The sequence below is a fragment of the Lolium perenne genome, chromosome 3 (assembly GCF_019359855.2).
Source record: "Lolium perenne isolate Kyuss_39 chromosome 3, Kyuss_2.0, whole genome shotgun sequence".
Taxonomy (NCBI): Eukaryota; Viridiplantae; Streptophyta; class Magnoliopsida; order Poales; family Poaceae; genus Lolium; species Lolium perenne.
Genome location: NC_067246.2, coordinates 131,619,053 through 131,636,456, shown reverse-complemented (window position 1 = coordinate 131,636,456; position 17,404 = coordinate 131,619,053). Strand labels below are relative to the sequence as shown.

Here is a 17,404-nt window from a genome sequence, read left to right as displayed (position 1 = left end):
AGTGGGCGCTGCGCCGCGTCGAGAGCGAGAGCGAGCTCCTCGCCGCCGTCAGCCGGGGCGTCGAACAGCTTCCGGCCTCGTCTGCTGCCCGCTCCAACCCGGCCTCCTCCGTAGCTGCCGGAACCATGCCGGAGCGGCACAAATCGGGGCGGAGAGGGCGACGAGATGAGGAGGATGAGGCGTGCGGCGGCCTCCACTCGGCCGCGGCGAAGGGCGGCGATGTGGAAGGAAGGACGGCGGCAAGGGATCGAGTCCGCGCCCGATGAACGGAGATGGGCGTCGACCACGAGCGCTTTTCATCGCTGCCGGCGCGTGGTTGATCTCCGTCTGGAAGCTGAATGAGAGAGAGGTGGATTGTGTGGATGGAGGAGAGGTGAGGTCGTGAGGGGATAAGGTGCGATGTGATTTAGATGAGAGAGGGGATTCGGGCGGCACATGTTGGACAGGCCGAGGCCGCCGCATGCAGTTCCCCAACTTAACGCTTTACCAGACGGTGTTAGACACGTGTTGGACAGGTAAGACATGCTCACGTACCCCCCTGAACACCAGACTTCATCCGATAAAACAAAAGTGCTGTAGTAAAATGATGGGTTGTCTCCCATAAGCGCTTTTCTTTAACGCCTTTCAGCTAGGCGCAGAAAGTGTGAATCAAGTATTATCGAGAGATGAAACATTAAAATTCTTATCAGGGGAGTTGGGAGTTTTCTCAACTATGCATTGTATCTTGTCTATGTAAGTAACTCCTCTTTCATTGCTCCTAGGCTTACTATCCTTATCAAACAAATTTTCAGGAACAAGCCAAGCATAGTTATTTTCTAGAGCTTCATGCATTCCTAGGAGCTTACTAGGTATCGGTACTTTAATCTCCCCACCATCATTAACATTACAAGTGTACCTTATTCTATCCATGTCCATTTTTTCAAGTGTTCTTTTAAAATCAGTGAACAAACCAAGCCTCTTATGCTTAATAAAAACTTTTCTAGCTTCTTTAGCTATATCTTCAAATTCTCTAACAAGGACTTTTAAAACAAAATCTCTCTTTTCTCCCATCTCCATATCAGAAAGTGTAAGAAAAATATGTTGTATTATGGGATTGAGATTAACAAATCTAGTTTCCAAGATGTGTACTAAACAGGCAGAAGCACTTTCATAAGTAGGAGCAACTTTTAATAATGGTATATCTTCAAAATCTTCATCCATACTAACATGGGTGAAAAATTCTTCTATATTATCTCTTCCAATGATAGACCCTTGTCCTACCGGTATGTCTTTTAGAGTGAACTTAGGAGGAAACATGATGAAATAAACAAAAGGTAAGTAAAGTAAATGCAAGTAACTAATTTTTTTGTGTTTTTAGTATGGACAACGCAAACAAGATAGTAAATAAAGTAAAACTAGCAACTATTTTTTTTTCATTTTTGATATAGAGAACAAACAAAGCAGTAAATAAAATAAAGTAAAGCAAGACAAAAACAAAGTAAAGAGATTGGATGTGGGAGACTCCCCTTGCAGCGTGTCTTGATCTCCCCGGCAATGGCGCCAGAAATTTAGCTTGATGCGTGCAGTTAACACACGTCCGTTGGGAACCCCAAGAGGAAGGTGTGATGCGTACAGTAGCTAGTTTTCCCTCAGTAAGAAACCAATGTTATCGAACCAGTAGGAGTCAAGGAGCACGTGAAGGTTGTTGGTGAAGGAGTGTAGTGTGGCGCAACACCAGGGATTCCGGCGCCAACATGGAACCTGCACAACACAATCAAAGTACTTTGCCCCAACATAACAGTGAGGTTATCAATCTCACCGGCTTGCTGTAAACAAAGGATTAACCGTATAGTGTGGAAGATGATGTTTGTTTGCGAAGAACAGTAAAGAACAAGTATTGCAGTAGATTGTATTTCAGATGTAAAGAATGGACCGGGATCCACAGTTCACTAGTGGTGTCTCTCCGATAAGATAACTAGCATGTTGGGTGAACAAATTACAGTTGGGCAATTGACAAATAGAGATGCACATACAAATATCATGATGAGTACTATGAGATTTAATCAGGGCATTACGACAAAGTACATAGACCGCTATCCAGCATGCATCTATGCCTAAATAGTCCACTTTCAGGTTATCATCCGAACCCCTTCCGGTATTAAGTTGCAAGCAACAGACAATTGCATTAAGTATGGTGCGTAATGTAATCAACACAAATATCCTTAGACAAAGCATCGATGTTTTATCCCTAGTGGCAACAGCACATCCACAACCTTAGAACTTTCTGTCACTGTCCCAGATTCAATGGAGGCATGAACCCACTATCGAGCATAAATACTCCCTCTTAAAGTTACAAGTATCAACTTGGCCAGAGCCTCTACTAGCAACTTAGAGCATGCAAGAACATAAACAACATATATGATAGATTGATAATCAACTTGACATAGTATTCAATATTCATCGGATCCCAACAAACACAACATGTAGCATTACAAATAGATGATCTTGATCATGATAGGCAGCTCACAAGATCTAACATGATAGCACAATGAGGAGAAGACGACCATCTAGCTACTGCTATGGACCCATAGTCCAGGGGTGAACTACTCACACATTGATCCGGAGGCGATCATGGCGATGAAGAGCCCTCCGCGAGATGATTCCCCTCTCCGGCAGGGTGCCGGAGGCGATCTCCTGAATCCCCCGAGATGGGATTGGCGGCGGCTGCGTCTCTGGAAGGTTTTCCGTATCGTGGCTCTCGGTACTGGGGGTTTAGCGACGAAGACTTTAAGTAGGCGAAGAGGTAGGTCAGGGGGCGTCACGAGGGACCCACACAACAGGGCCGTGCGGCCAGGACCTGGGCCGCGCCGCCCTAGTGTGGCGTCGCCTCGTGGCCCCACTTCGTATCTCCCTCGGTCTTCTGGAAGCTTCGTGGAAAAATAAGCCCCTGGACATTGATTTCGTCCAATTCCGAGAATATTTTCTTACTAGGATTTCTGAAACAAAAAACAGCAGAAAATAGCAACCGGCTCTTCGGCATCTCGTCAATAGGTTAGTGCCGGAAAATGCATAAATATGACATATAATGTGTATAAAACATGTGAGTATCATCATAAAAGTAGCATGGAACATAAGAAATTATAGATACGTTTGAGACGTATCAGCCATCGCCAACCCTAGCTTGGGAGGGCTCTGAAGCTCTTCCCGGCACCCTGCCGGAGAGGGAGATCATCACCGGAGGCCTCTACATCGCCATGCCCGCCTCCTAAGTGATGCGTTAGTAGTTTATCTCTGGACTACGGGTCCATAGCAGTAGCTAGATGGTTGTCTTCTCCAATTTATGCTTCATGTTTAGATCTTGTGAGCTGCCTATCATGATCAAGATCATCTTTATGTAATGCTACATGTTGTGTTTGCTGGGATCCGATGAATATTGAATACTATGGTTGAGATTGATTATATACTTATCATATGTTATTTGTGATCTTGCATGCTCTCCGTTGCTAGTTGATGCTCTGGTCAAGTATGTGCTTGTGACTCCAAGAGGGAGTATTTATGCTCGATAGTGGGTTCATGCCTCTAGTAATCTGGGAGAGTGACAATAACTTTTAAGATTGTAGATATGCTGTTGCTACTAGGGAGACAACAAGAACGCTTTGCCTAAGGATAATTCTATTGTTTACTTTACACACTTTGTTTAATGTGATAATCCGTTGCTTGCAACTTAATACTGAAAGGGGTGCGGACGCTAACCGGAAGGTGGATTATTAGTCATAGACACAATTGGATTACGGTCTATGTATTATGTTGTAATGCCCAAATGAATCTCATAGTAATCATCTTGTCATGTATGGTCTTTATTCTGTCAATTATCCAGGTGTAATTTGTTCACCCAACATGTTATTTATCTTTATGGAGAGACACCTCTAGTGAACTGTGGACCCCGGTCCTTTCTTTTACATTGATAAATTCATCTACTGCAAACACCTGTTCTGTTTACTTACTGCAAGCACTGTTCTCTTTAATTCCACTGCAAACAAACATCTCTTTCCACACTATACGGTTAATCCTTTATTTTCGGCAAAACCGGTGAGATGGACAACCTCACTGTAAGTTGGGGCAAAATATTTTGGTTGTGTTCTGTGCAGGTTCCACGTTGTTGCTGACGCTGGTAGTGCGTCATGCTAAAGTCAGCTAGCAACACCTTCAGAAGTGATTTCTTTTTCCTACTGATCGATTAAATCTTGGTTTTTTTACTGAGGAAAAACTTGCTATTGTGATCATCATACCTTTCCTCTTGGGGTTCTCCAACGGTGTGCTCTGCACTCATCAGTCACCTAGGACAAAAGCTAGCACACGGGTCAATTACTGTGCCAATGTGGATATTTTTACATGATTAATGCAATAAAACTTTTTTTGAGAGTTAAATATTGATTTTTTTTAATAATTTGGTAAAATTTAAAATGGTTTGATTTAGGATGGAATTAGAACATTGATTTTTTTAAATTTCATATATGCCCATTTAACAATTGCCCCTTTAATTATATCACAATCATGAATAAGCACTACTTCATAATACTGGTTTATCTAATGTACTTGAGTTACACCAGGAGGACAGCAGATGGTTAATTACGGGGAGATTCAAATTAGCCTAACTTTTTTTTTTTTTTTTTTTTTTGCGAAACACAGTACAATCAAAGACGCTCATACATACGCGCACACACTCACCCCTATGAACGCACACACGCACACCCTACCCCTATGAGCACCTCCAAGAGACTGCGTTGAAGAACTGATCCGACGGGTCTTGAGATTGACGAAGTCACCACAGGCGCCTCATTGTCGGCAAGGAACGTCGCCTCCCACTGAAGAATATTCCGCCTTTATGAGACACCAAAGTGTCAAATCTGGTATTTGAACTCTGGTGGGCTGGGGGTGCCACTGCCCTCCTAACCATCCAACCACAGGTTTCAAATTAGCCTAACTGGGCTGGTCTTGTAAGCCTGAGAAAATTAGCATCTGAAGTACAGAAATTCAAAGAGAAACTCAGTTCGCGTCCATCCATCCAAGTCCCAACCCCCTCTCTCTGCTGTTCTCGCTTCTCAGCACCAAACCCTCAACACGAGTCGACTCGAGCCCATCCGTACGAATCGCGGTTCCGCCGCAGTTGAACCTCCCATAAACCCAAAGCAAGCTACCTCACCGGCGGCCGCTTCGTCCGACCACAACGCCGCCCGCGACATCCGCCAACGCCGGACGGACTCCTCCATCCGTGCGCCAGTCGCGTGGCCGGCCGCGCCACCCTATTCGACGCCTGCCGACGCCGGCCCAGCGCGCGACTACAGACCACAACCCCGACTTCGTCGCCAAGTTCGACACCCGCAACTCCGGCCGCCGCCTCCTTCCGTTCCACCGCCCCCGCCGCCTCCAGTTCGACTGCCGCTGCCTGATGTGAGCCCCCCTACCTCCCTGACTAGGTCGCGTCGGCCTCCAGTTCGGTGGCCACGTAAGCCTCCGCTAATCATACATTACCTGCATCCTGTTCAGTTTCTGACTACCGGCGACACCGCCGTCTCCAGTTCGACTGCCGCCGCGACCTCCAGTTCGACCGCAACAGCCTGCCCTGAGCCCCCCCTACGGCCCTACCTCTCTTACTAGGTCGCCTCCACCTCTAGTTCGGCGACCACGTCCGCCTCCAACAATTGCACAATTACCTACAGCCTAATCAGTTTCTGACTGCCGGCCACATTCTCATGGATGTACCAGGAGGTAAAACTTGCATTGAATCTATATATTGGTTATTTTCTAGCATTGGTGGGCAAATGAATAATCAAGGTTGATCAGTTTTATGGGTCAATTTTTTCCAAGGGAACTCTTGTTGTTGACATGCTATGCTATGTCGTTGGAACATTTGTCTGATACTTGCTGTGGCGAATATTGCGAATCTTTAATTTCTGTAATTTGGTGACTATCGTTCACTTCGATCATAATTTACTGCAGGAAGCTCAAAGGCATCTGCTCCCTCTATCAAAAAGGATCCTCCCTAAGTATCCATTTCACACGATAGATCTCCACTCCTCTCCCCCTTTTTCTCCTCTACAGTAAAAAGAGGCGAATCCGGGGGCGAGCTCTCTTTTCCACCTTCTCCGCCGGCGAGATCTTGGGTCTCTCTCCCCTCCGTCAGCTGCTTCGGCGGCGGGAGGGTAGGGGGGCCCAGGATCTCCGTCTCCGGCATGTATATAGGTGTGAAATAGGTGTGTGTGTGCCGTCGGTTCTCCGACGGTGGCAAATAAGGTGTCCGTGGTCGGGATCTGAGATCCCGGCGGGCGGAGGAGTTTCCCGGGCGACGACGTCGAGGCAGCGTCGGCGTGGTCGAAGTGGGATTTTGTTCCCCTCGATTTGCTGCTCCCGTGGTGGAATGTCTCCGGTTCCATCCGGGATTCGGGTGGGAAGCGACCAGGAGATGGTCGGCGGCGTGCGCCGGCCTCGTCCAGAAGATTGCTGCATAGGAGCGGATCGAGGTATGAAGGTTGTGGCCCTGTTGTTCTTCCTCGACGCGGTCGATGGAAGGCGGCGGTGCTTGGCTTTGAGGAGTGACGGGATTCTTCCCCGGCCGACGAGCCCCAGAGACGACGGTGCCGCTGCCTGCAGCGGACGACTTTTGAGGTCCACAAAAGAGCAAGCCTCTGATGGTATCTCCTCTGAGCTGGGAGTGTGGTTTCTCCGTCTTTTTCTTCTCCGGCGGCGGTGCCGACGACAGCGGCGGCGGAGATTGCGACGGGGCAGGATGTGGATGTGCTCAAGGACCCGAAGGGCTTTCTTTGTAATATTCTCTTTTTCTAGGGGTCTTTGTGCAAATTCCTGTGTCTGCTGTCATCTGGATTCTTCCAGATATGGCCACGTTTGCTGTAATCTCCATGGTTAAGCTTATAATATATTGTGGTCTTCTCAAAAAAAAAAAAAAGGATCCTCCCTGGGCGGTCAGTTTGATCCCTCTCTCTCCGGGGTTCTGTCCGATAGAAGATTGAATGTCTTTTTTGTTCTTACACCAACATGGATAGATACAGTGCAAATGAATTTGATGAACATGGCAATGTGTGCATAAAACTGAAGATATGTCCTATCTTAACAGTTACCACCACTATAGCTGATGGGTTCATGTGAGGGCAACGATAGTGGGGATATCTGGGTTACACATCATTCATCTTGCTCTTATCGTTTGCTGTAAATAATGTAGTTATAATACTCCCTCCGTCCGCTGAAACATATAGGAAGTTTGTCTAAATTCGGAAGTATATAGACACTATTTAGTGCCTAGATACATTCAAATTTAGACAAACTTCCGACATGTTCTATGGGACAGACGGAGTACATGTTTTCAGATTGTCTAATCTGACCATTCAGTTTTTTTTTTGAGTGGGTTACTGCACTGAAGATTGACCAGACAAAAGATGCAATTCTCACTAGGCCAGGCACCTAATACTGGAAAAGGCAACTAAAATTGGCTGTATCTGTTTTATCCAGTCTTGTCGTAAAATTCTAACAATTGGACGTTTCTGCAATTCTATTGGGTAGTGATAATGTTTGTAATGCGGAAGTGCACAGACATGCTTGGAACGTTATTTTTCTGTGGAAGTATTTATTTTTTGTTTTTCCACATACATTCGATTCATGAACTGCTTTCCTTGTTTATTTGCAAGAATTCAAGACATAAAGTGTCCAGTATAACTGCTATGTACTTATTTGAGACGTGCTTATGTAGTTACAATCTGATAGATGCGCCTCGTTGCTTGTGAGACTGTTGTGCTAGGCTTGGACTCTCTCGTGTTTAAGTTTTAAGTGTCATGTCAGACAAATGAACAATATATAAAAGACCTGCTGTTAACAACTTACTTTATTGAATTCATAACATTGTTTGTTGTTCTAGTGATTGTTGACTTAAAACTGTAAATGGCCTGGCTTTGAATCAAGTTCTCTTTTACTGGTTCATTAGTTTACAAGTAACCTTGCTACTTGTTTTATCACCGTCTCTATAGTCAATATATACTAGCAACGTACTTTGGCGTAGCAATAAACGTTGATTGCTTTCAGTTTTATGGATACTTACTCCTAGGTAGCTCCTTTGCTTCATTATTCAGTTTGTTTAAGTGCAGAATCGGACATATTACCTTCATTTTTTATAACAATGCATTGTGTTCAGACTTTGAGACGAAATTTCATAATTTCCAGGACGCCACTCGATTTGAGTACCGACTCTACAGAGATCCAATTCTGATGGCAAGATCATATCGCTCGTTAATGGCAAATCTGAAGAAATTCCTGCTTCGCATATCATCAGAAGAAGTCGGAGGGACAAAATATGTGAGACATAAGAAAATACCAGAACAACCTGAGGCTTTTGTGCATGAAATTCCACAGCTACCGAGAAAGCATGTTTATTTTCTAGTTGTGATGATTCCGCCTCCTGATCTGGAGGATGGGGACAGGGAGGTGCTGCTACTATTCAGTGCGAAGTCAATGTACTACTTGGGGCATTCCTCTGATGCTGTGCACTATCATGTATTTGAGGATGCAGATTTAGAAGGAGTTCCAAAACAGGACGAACCCATCTACAACATCAGTCGCCTTCCCTTTCCTGGAAGCTACCAAGGAATTGGAGTAGATATGGGGAAACTGATCATCGGATTCGATGGACAGTTAGAAACTTATAGAACATTGGTTAACAGATGGGCAAGCAAAAATGAACTGATGAGAGCCTCGTGTCGTAATGTTGTTGGTATTTCTGAGTCAACGAGATTCCCTTTTCTCCGCAAGCAGCACCTCACAAACTTCCAACTAGGATATTTCGGGGCTCTGTTGGATGCTCCTGTAAAGAAAGGTGAAGAATATCGCAATATCTCTGAGCACTTCACTGATTGGAGTAATTACTCTGGAAAGTGTCAAGCAGGAGAAGAGAAGTTTGCTGCAGAGATAGAACAAAAAGCAATATGTGGAATTCCCACGTTTGAATGTTTGCTTAACTTCGTGGCTGTATTGTCTAATAAAGATCACAAGAAGTCTGATAAAGCCAACCAATCCGAGAAGAACAACAAGCAAGATGTTTCTGATGATAAGAATGGAGGCCGTGACAAGGGTCCCCATAACGAGAAGGATGAGAATGACCAGGAGAAACAAAAAAAAATTAGTAGTTCTACGATATGGTTTTTCGAGGCGCCTGTGATGCCTTATGCAAGTGGGCATTGGATTTGTCGATGCATAATACAGGTCAGTTACTCTTTTCTGTCCACTTAAGTAAGTAGGTTCAGAGAGTAGATTTGAAGGCCTCAACTTGGATTCCGTTAGTCTCAACCAGCGACACCCTTTCTGTACTTAAATGATTGATTTCCCTTGACTTCCGAATTCACGTTTCTGTTATATGTGTGTTCCTAGTATTTAATATTTGCTCTTCATGTCTTCATATTTCATCTTTGTAGAAAACTATACCCAGGCTAACTATAGAGAAAATTGTTTGATTGGCAGAAATGTGTCAGTTTACTATGGTAGCAATCACATTCATTTGATAATATCTGTCTCTTCTCTCATGTGTTTCCTTTTCCTTTTACCTTTCAAACAGGAAGCTGAAATGGATGTGCTGAAAGAAGATGACTCACCCTGTATTTTTGGTCCAATTCTGAAACAGAAATGGTCCTATGCATGTGCAACACAACTTATTGAGAGGCTTATTTTTTGTGAGTGAAGTAACTTCTGTAATTTTTTTCCATTATCAACATTTAACTTGTCTTTCTGACCATAGATGATTTGAGTTTCCACTAGCTGAAGGTGCAGAAAATGACCTCAAATCCACGATCATGAGACCTTTCGATTGGATTGGACCAAGGATGGACTTGATTCCTGAGATTGATGGTTCCAGCGAGGGTGTTCCTCGGGTTTTGGCTTGGCTCTGTAATGTATGTAAACTTTTCCTTTCTTAGGATGAATACCTTCATTGCACTATGTTAAGTCTGATTAGAAGGAATACACTGCTGCAGAATTTCCTCCACAGAGAGCCACTAAAGCTTGTTGATAGCGGCGGGTACGAGCGAACTTTCCTTTACATCAAGGATGCCAATGGAGCTTCTCTTTTGATGATTGTATGTGTTCATCTTTATTATTGGTGCTGTATTCCTCCATTAGTATTTACCACATCAATTGAACCTAAATTCCTGTTTTTTAATCGAACGAAAAGCCTGCTCGAGCCAATGGTCATATCTTCAATGTTAGGAATCCCAACGAAGTCACTGCTAAGTTGTTGGTTAAAATGATGACAGAGGTATGTCACCAGCATTGCTATTGTATGATCTCTTACTTTTGTCTTTTCTGAAACACACATTCCCTGAAATTTTGACATGCTATTGATGATTTTATTTACTATCTGTAGTTGGTTGGATCTGGAAAGATGATAATCTTGGAGGTAATCTACATTTTGGCAGAATATAACACGCGGTCGCTCGATACCATTGACATACTCCCAGTGGTACTTACTCTGCCATCTCTCCTCATCAAGATTTCCGCAACCAGTGTGCTAGTTATGATGTTTCACAGTGCCAAATGTCTCGGTGCCACTTGTTCGTGCTGTGCAGGTCAAGTATTGCTCGGAGAACGACAAGTGTCTCATCCACTTCTCCATTAGTGACGCCTACAGAAAGACCATCAGCAACTTCCTCCCCAAGGATCAACAACTCTGCAAGGTGATGGCATCCTTCGCTCAGAATATCAAATTTTGGTTTGTTGTGTCACTAAGTGGCATTTGTGGATAGTTAGGTAGTATTTGAACTCTATAATGCATTGTATGTCCCAGAATAGGTCCTATTCTTCTACCCTTTCCAGGTAGTCGATGGCTATTCATAGCTACTACCTTAACACCAAAGAAGAGTTCAACCCAATGCTTTATTTCTGTTTTAGTAAATCCCAATTCGACAATAAAAGTATATTGATTCTTTCCCAACAAACGAAGACTTTTTTCTGTAAATCTGCGTATTTGATTCCATCCATAAATCGACTTTCCCTCCTATGCTCTGAGTTCCAGTATCGATAAGAATAGGTTGAACTCTTTTGGTTGGTTGAATAAACAAACGGATTGGATTGGGATGGATCTGATGCAATAATCCATATATTAAAGGTTGGGCTTGATATGGTGTTTGTTGGAGGTAGGTTGGGAGTAGATTTTTCTAGCTGAAGCTTTGTTGGTTGTTGGTTGTCGATGGGATAATGACTGGTCATTTTGCATGAAGAGTATTCTATATGTTTTACCTCTGAGGAAGAGTAGAGTTTGACCCTAATCGTTGGTGTTTCTTTTCCTTATTATGCTCATTTGTTGATTTGTGTGGACCGCCCAGTACCATTTTATCGCAAATTTCTGGGCTAGCTGTAGCCTGTATGAGGAGCTGCTTCCATCCTCTTTTAGCTGGAAAATAATTATATGTTTCAAGCTATGTCACGCTGTCACACCCACATTCGTCTGCAAGTAGACTAATTTAGAAAACATGCTCTCATAAGGAAATATGCTTTTCTTATTACATTTTGTTATTAGTTCATTTGCAGTTCCAGCATGCAAGGATTTTCAAGTAATGACAACCTTGCGTACTTGAACGACAATTTGTTTGATTTTCCTTAACATACCAATCCAAGTTTTATTTATCTTTTGTTCCAAGGTTTTCTTTTCCTCTCTCTGAATTTCCTCTTTTGTAACAGTATACCCATGCTAACTTATGAACATGGTTTGATTGGCAGAAATGTGTTAGTTAACTATGTTGAAATGACATTCATTTGATCATATCAGGCTGCTTGCTTATGTATTTTTTTTTGTGCCTTGTTACTTTCAAACAGGAAGCTGAAACTTATGTTCTTAAAGGAGATGAGTCACCCCACATTTTTGGTCCAATTGTGAAACAGACATGGATATGTGTGACACAACTTCTTAAGAGGCTTAGTTTTGGTGAGTGGAGTAACTTGTGTTAATTTTCCATTAGCAACACTTAATATCTCCTTCTAACCGTGGATGTTTTGAATTTCCACCAGCTGAAGGTGCAGAAAATGAACTTGAATTCATGATCGTGAGGCCTTTCAATAGGATTGGACCAAGGATGGACTTCATTCCTAATGTTGATGGCCCGAGCGAGGGTGTTCCTCGGGTTTTGGTTTGCATTTGTAACGTAAGCAAAGGTTTTCCTTGCTGGGAATGAATACTCTCATTGCACTATACCTAGTCTTCTCAAGGATACATGCTACCAATGGATTGCAGGATCTCCTCCGCAGAGAGCCCCTGAAGCTTGTTGATGGCAGTGAGCCCCAGACAACTTCTGTTTGCGTGAAAGATGTCACTGAAGCTGTTGTTTTGATCATTGTATGTCTTCTCTATTTATCTTCACTTTGTTTTTCTGGTGTTAGTAGTTAGTACATTTATGGAACCTAAATTTCCCTTCTCAATTTATTACAGGAAAACCCTGCTCGGGGCAATGGTCATATCTTCAATGTTGGGGATACCAGCAAAGTCGTTGTTAGGGAATTGGCTGAAATGATGACAGAGGTATTGCCATTGACACGTCAATTGTATTTTCTGTTACTTGTGTCTGTTCTGACTATCTCACGGACATTCATCTGCAGGTCTATGCTAATTTCTTGGGAGAGCCACTACTGGAGGATGCTTTGATTTACATGCATGAAGTGAAGGATACTACGACAGCGATCAGATTATTCCTGATATGATCACAATCAAGAAGCAGCTAGGTAGCACGCTCTTCAAATAACATGGTCTTGCTTACGTTATTTCCCCCAACTAGTAGTGACTAATGTCCAAATGCCTGTCTAACTGTAAATGCTTGTCTAACTGTAGGGTGGAACCCAAAGACCCCTCTCAAGGATTTGTGGCACATGGCATTGACCTACAAGCACAAAAATTACAAAGAAGGTAAATATCGCAGGCCAGGTAACTTGTTGATGTTCGGAGGTGTTGATATTTCTCGTGTAGAGCGCAAGTCACAAGGGTTGTGATCCTTTGGAAGTCGGGTGCATTTGTTTGCGCCTCTAGTTGCTACCAGGATCCATATCTTCAATAAATTCCGTTGTGTGTAACCGGCAAGGGGATTCCTGTGGCAGAGTTGATGGATTCCACTGCACTTCGGTTGCGCCTCCCATGCCATTCTTCCCCAATGGCCAGCGCTATTCTTGTTGAGCTCAGATGATGTGGAACTACGGGATGGAAGTCATATTGGATTATGAGCTCACTTCTGTGGTTGAACCTGTTTGATTGGTTTATTCGTAGTTCTAAGATTGAGCGTAACAGCTGTACGAATGTTGTGCTGGTGCGGATTACAAGTTTACTGCCTGGTGGAAAGGACTTCCTCTTCAAGTAGCTCCTCCCCTCCCGCCGCCGGTGGCCACCTCGGCCACGGCGCAGCCGTGACGCCTTCCCCACGAGAGCGCCACTCCCTTCCCTCCCATGACCGTCACCCGCCGCGCAAGCCTCGCTAGGAGTATCTCCGGCTTCTGCGGAGAGACTCTGCTTTTCTGGAGCCTCCTCTGATTTCAATGCTTCACCTTCCTGCGCTAGCTCCGTAGCTCGGCAGCTCGCCAGCCTACGCCGCCATCAAGTCCTGCGCCTACCTCGCCCGCCTATGCTCCTACAGCGCCAATGAATAATGATTGGGCCATCTGTCCGCAGCATCGTTGTGGTGCCCGAGCCTGCACGCCAAGCTGAGACGCAAGTTTCACAAGAGTGGCAAGAGGTTCTGGGCAGGCGTGGACGGCGCCCTTCCTGTATGCCTCCCCTAGACGCCGGCATCAATGCCACCCATCAAGCCGCGCCCACGCTGTCGCGGCCTTTAAAGAGGAGCTCCGGGCCGCTGCTTTCGTTGCTTCAGCCACGAGCACAGCGTTCGTGAGTGCAAGAACCAGGCCAGGTGCCTTCACTGCCTCGATGCCGGCCACGCTGCAAGGGCTGCCCCACTCGCCACCTGCCTAGGATTCCTCTGCCGCCGCTGTTCGCCAGGCACCAAGAAAGGCCCCCGTCCACTCTAGCCTCGTGTTCCCGGCTTCCCGCCCGACCATCCCAACTCGCTGCGCCAGCCGGTCCACACACCCTCCAGCCGGCAAGCACCTCACCGCAGAAACAGCAGCCAACACTGCGCACCGCCTCTCTGCTCCGAACCGGCCTCCGTCGTGATCCAGCGCCTTCGTCAGGCGGGCGTTGCACACCAAGGTTGTGCTCGACCACACGCAGGAGATGACGAAGGAGGAGGTCAAGCTTCGCGGGTCTGCTCTGGTGTTCACGGTCTCTGGATTGCTCGGGCCAGGCCGCATCGGCGATGGACTGCTGGAGAGCTTCCCGACCTGCCGCCGGGGCGCGTTCCACATCTCGCTCATGCACCCGGGCACATTCTTCGTGCGCTTCTCAGAGCCCAGATGGTTCAACCTCGTGGCTGCGCAGGAGGCGTTCTAGTGCGGCGGGACGCCGCTCCTCATCAGCCGCTGGCACCCTCTCACGATCGCCACCTTCCGGAAGTACAGGTACAGCGTCCGCCTCTACCTTGAGCGCCTGACGCTGCAGGCCTGGTCGTTCGACACGGTGCAACGGGTGTTGCCGAGCTGCCTCATCCACATCAACGAGTCGGGGGAGACCCTGGCCAAGCAGAACTTGTCGTTCTACGTCGTGGAGGCATGGGTGGACAAGCTGGAGGACGTGCCCACGGAAGCTACTATCGATGTTGCCCTTTCGTCGACCCTCTCGCCCACGTTCTGCTGCCACCGGGCTTCTCCTTGCCAGATGTCCCGTTTCCTGGAGCTACCGCGAGATGCCACCAGGAGCATCTGCGGACTGTTCCTCCGCGGGTGCTCAGCACACCATCCTCGTCCACCTCGACATCTCCATGTTCATCAGACCTGCGCCGGCGTCGCGCAGCCAGTGGACTAGGGACGACGACGACTGCTTCTACGGCGAGGATGACACCACAAGGACGGATGAAGAGGTGCATCTCCTTGGACCTTCGGCGTCGCAGACGATGTCTGGCACCAGAGACTTGAGGCGATGTCTGGGCAGCACCGGCCGCGTCCGCGCAACGGTGGTGGCCGGCGTCGTTCGCTGACCCCGGCTGGCTTCCGCGAACTGTGCACGGGCTCGGTTTCAGGCAGGACGAGCCTGTGTGCCGTTCGCGAGGCAGAGAGGGTCGCGTCGCTGACGGAGGCGGTTCTTTCCGTCACCATCAGAATCGGAGCAGGCGCCCGACAGGATGGGGTCACGCGTGCTGCTGAAGCCCAGCATGGCATGCACATGTCTGGCGGGCACGCGGTCAACGTCGAGCTCCTCAAGGACACTCCCGTGCGGCCGTGCCCCCTCCCTCCACTTGTAGGCAAGATGTGCTGTTCCCTGAGTCTGTGGGTGAGCTTGGGCTGGAGTCTCAGCTCAGACCGTGCTGCAGCTGTCCGGGCGGGCACGCGGTCAACGTCGAGCTCCTCAAGGACACTCCCGTGCGGCCGTGCCCCCTCCCTCCACTTGTAGGCAAGATGTGCTGTTCCCTGAGTCTGTGGGTGAGCTTGGGCTGGAGTCTCAGCTCAGACCGTGCTGCAGCTGTCCGATGCTGTGCTCCGGACAGCCCAGGGAAGTGCATCTCGATGCCGATGACCTTGTGATCTTCACAGAACCTTGCCAGAATGAGCTCAACTCTATCAAGCAGTCAGGCCTGTTTACGGACTTTGCAAAGAGCAGCACCATCCCTATCCAGTGCCAAATTCAAGCTTTTCCTTTGCAAAGAGCTGCTACCTCCTCTTCCGCACTCTCACCAGACTTTCTCCTCCCACTCGGGAAAGTCTTTTCTAGCGGTTCCGGCTTCTACCGGACCTCCCTGACCCAATCGGGAGCTGCCACCTCTCACAGTATCTATACCTCTATGTCCGTATTTGAACTCGTATTTAATGTATAAATGATATATTTCTGTTTAGAAAATAAATTTTATTAACAAGTTACAAAATATTTTTTGTTGAATTTCAACAAAATATATACAATAACTTTTCCAGAAATATGTAAGTTCCTAATATTTCTAGTATGTGCTCAATAATATTCAGGAATCAAAGATATATAAGACATATATCTCTTATATATATTATATATAAAGGCTGACCCCATTTGCTGCCTCCTCAGCCCCCTTGGCTACTGTTCATGCAAATGCATATGAATAGTACATGTATGTAAATTGCTACATGAACAATTCTTGGGAACAAACTGCATCATTTGTTAACACTATTTATTCTAGAAAAATACTATATATAAAGGTTGACCCCATTTGTTGCCTCCTCAGCCCCCTTGGCTACTGTTCATGCAAATGCATATGAATAGTACATGTATGTAAATTGCTACATGAACAATTCTTGGGAACAAACTGCATCATTTGTTAACACTATTTATTCTAGGAAAATACTATATATAAAGGCTGACCCCATTTGCTGCCTCCTCAGCCCCCTTGGCTACTGTTCATGCAAATGCATATGAATAGTACATGTATGTAAATTGCTACATGAATAATTCTTGGGAACAAACTGCATCATTTGTTAACACTATTTATTCTAGGAAAATACTACTCCTTTTTTCTACGATATTTTCGGAAAGTATAGTTACTCTTTGCATGTATGCCATCTATACTACTACAATCTTTCAGCCGGAAAAATAATACAATCTTCTTCTACGGTATCTTCAAAAAAAATACTTACGCTGCTTTCGAAAAAATATATTTCCTACACTATCCGCCAACTCTTCTAGCCGAGAGAAGTACTATTGCCTTCTTTGGTAGCAACACCGGAAACAAAAAAGTTCACCGTCTGCCGTCTCTTTTAGCCGGGAAAATCATACCATCTTCTCTACGAAATCTCCTCGGAACTACATAGTTTATCTGCCATTCTATCTCCTATACTACGACGATCATCGGATGGCTCTTTTATCTAGGGAAATACTACAAACATTTTCTAGGGAACCAGAACATGTTGTTACTTAACCATCTTTCTTCTAGACTACGGCCATCTTTTACCCTAGGAAAATACTCCATTCATCGCTTCTTTCACCCAAAAAATATTACTATATTCTTCTAAAGAACCTTCAAAAAATATACTTACTCTACCGTTCGCCACCTCTTTCAGTAGCATGTAGCAACTCCAAAAAGGCTCTAGGCACAACAAATACCGCCGTCCGTTACATTTTCACCTAGGATGACCTTCTTCTACTCCATCACCCGTTGCCTCTTTCGGCCGGAGAAATACTACCACTTCATTTTGTAGAAACACAGAAAACAAAAGCACTCCACCATTTGCCGCCTATTTCACCGACACTTCTACAGTACTTCAGCAACCTAGATATTGTTTTACTTCTACAATATTTTAACCAACGATCCAGACACAAAAGCAC

At 45.7% G+C, this 17,404-nt stretch overlaps 1 pseudogene; it reads left to right on the top strand.

Moving 5' to 3' along the window:
• The first annotated feature begins 9,857 nt into the window (after positions 1–9,857).
• Positions 9,858–13,017, top strand: LOC127339627 (UDP-D-apiose/UDP-D-xylose synthase-like; annotated as a pseudogene).
• The last annotated feature ends 4,387 nt before the right edge of the window (positions 13,018–17,404 follow it).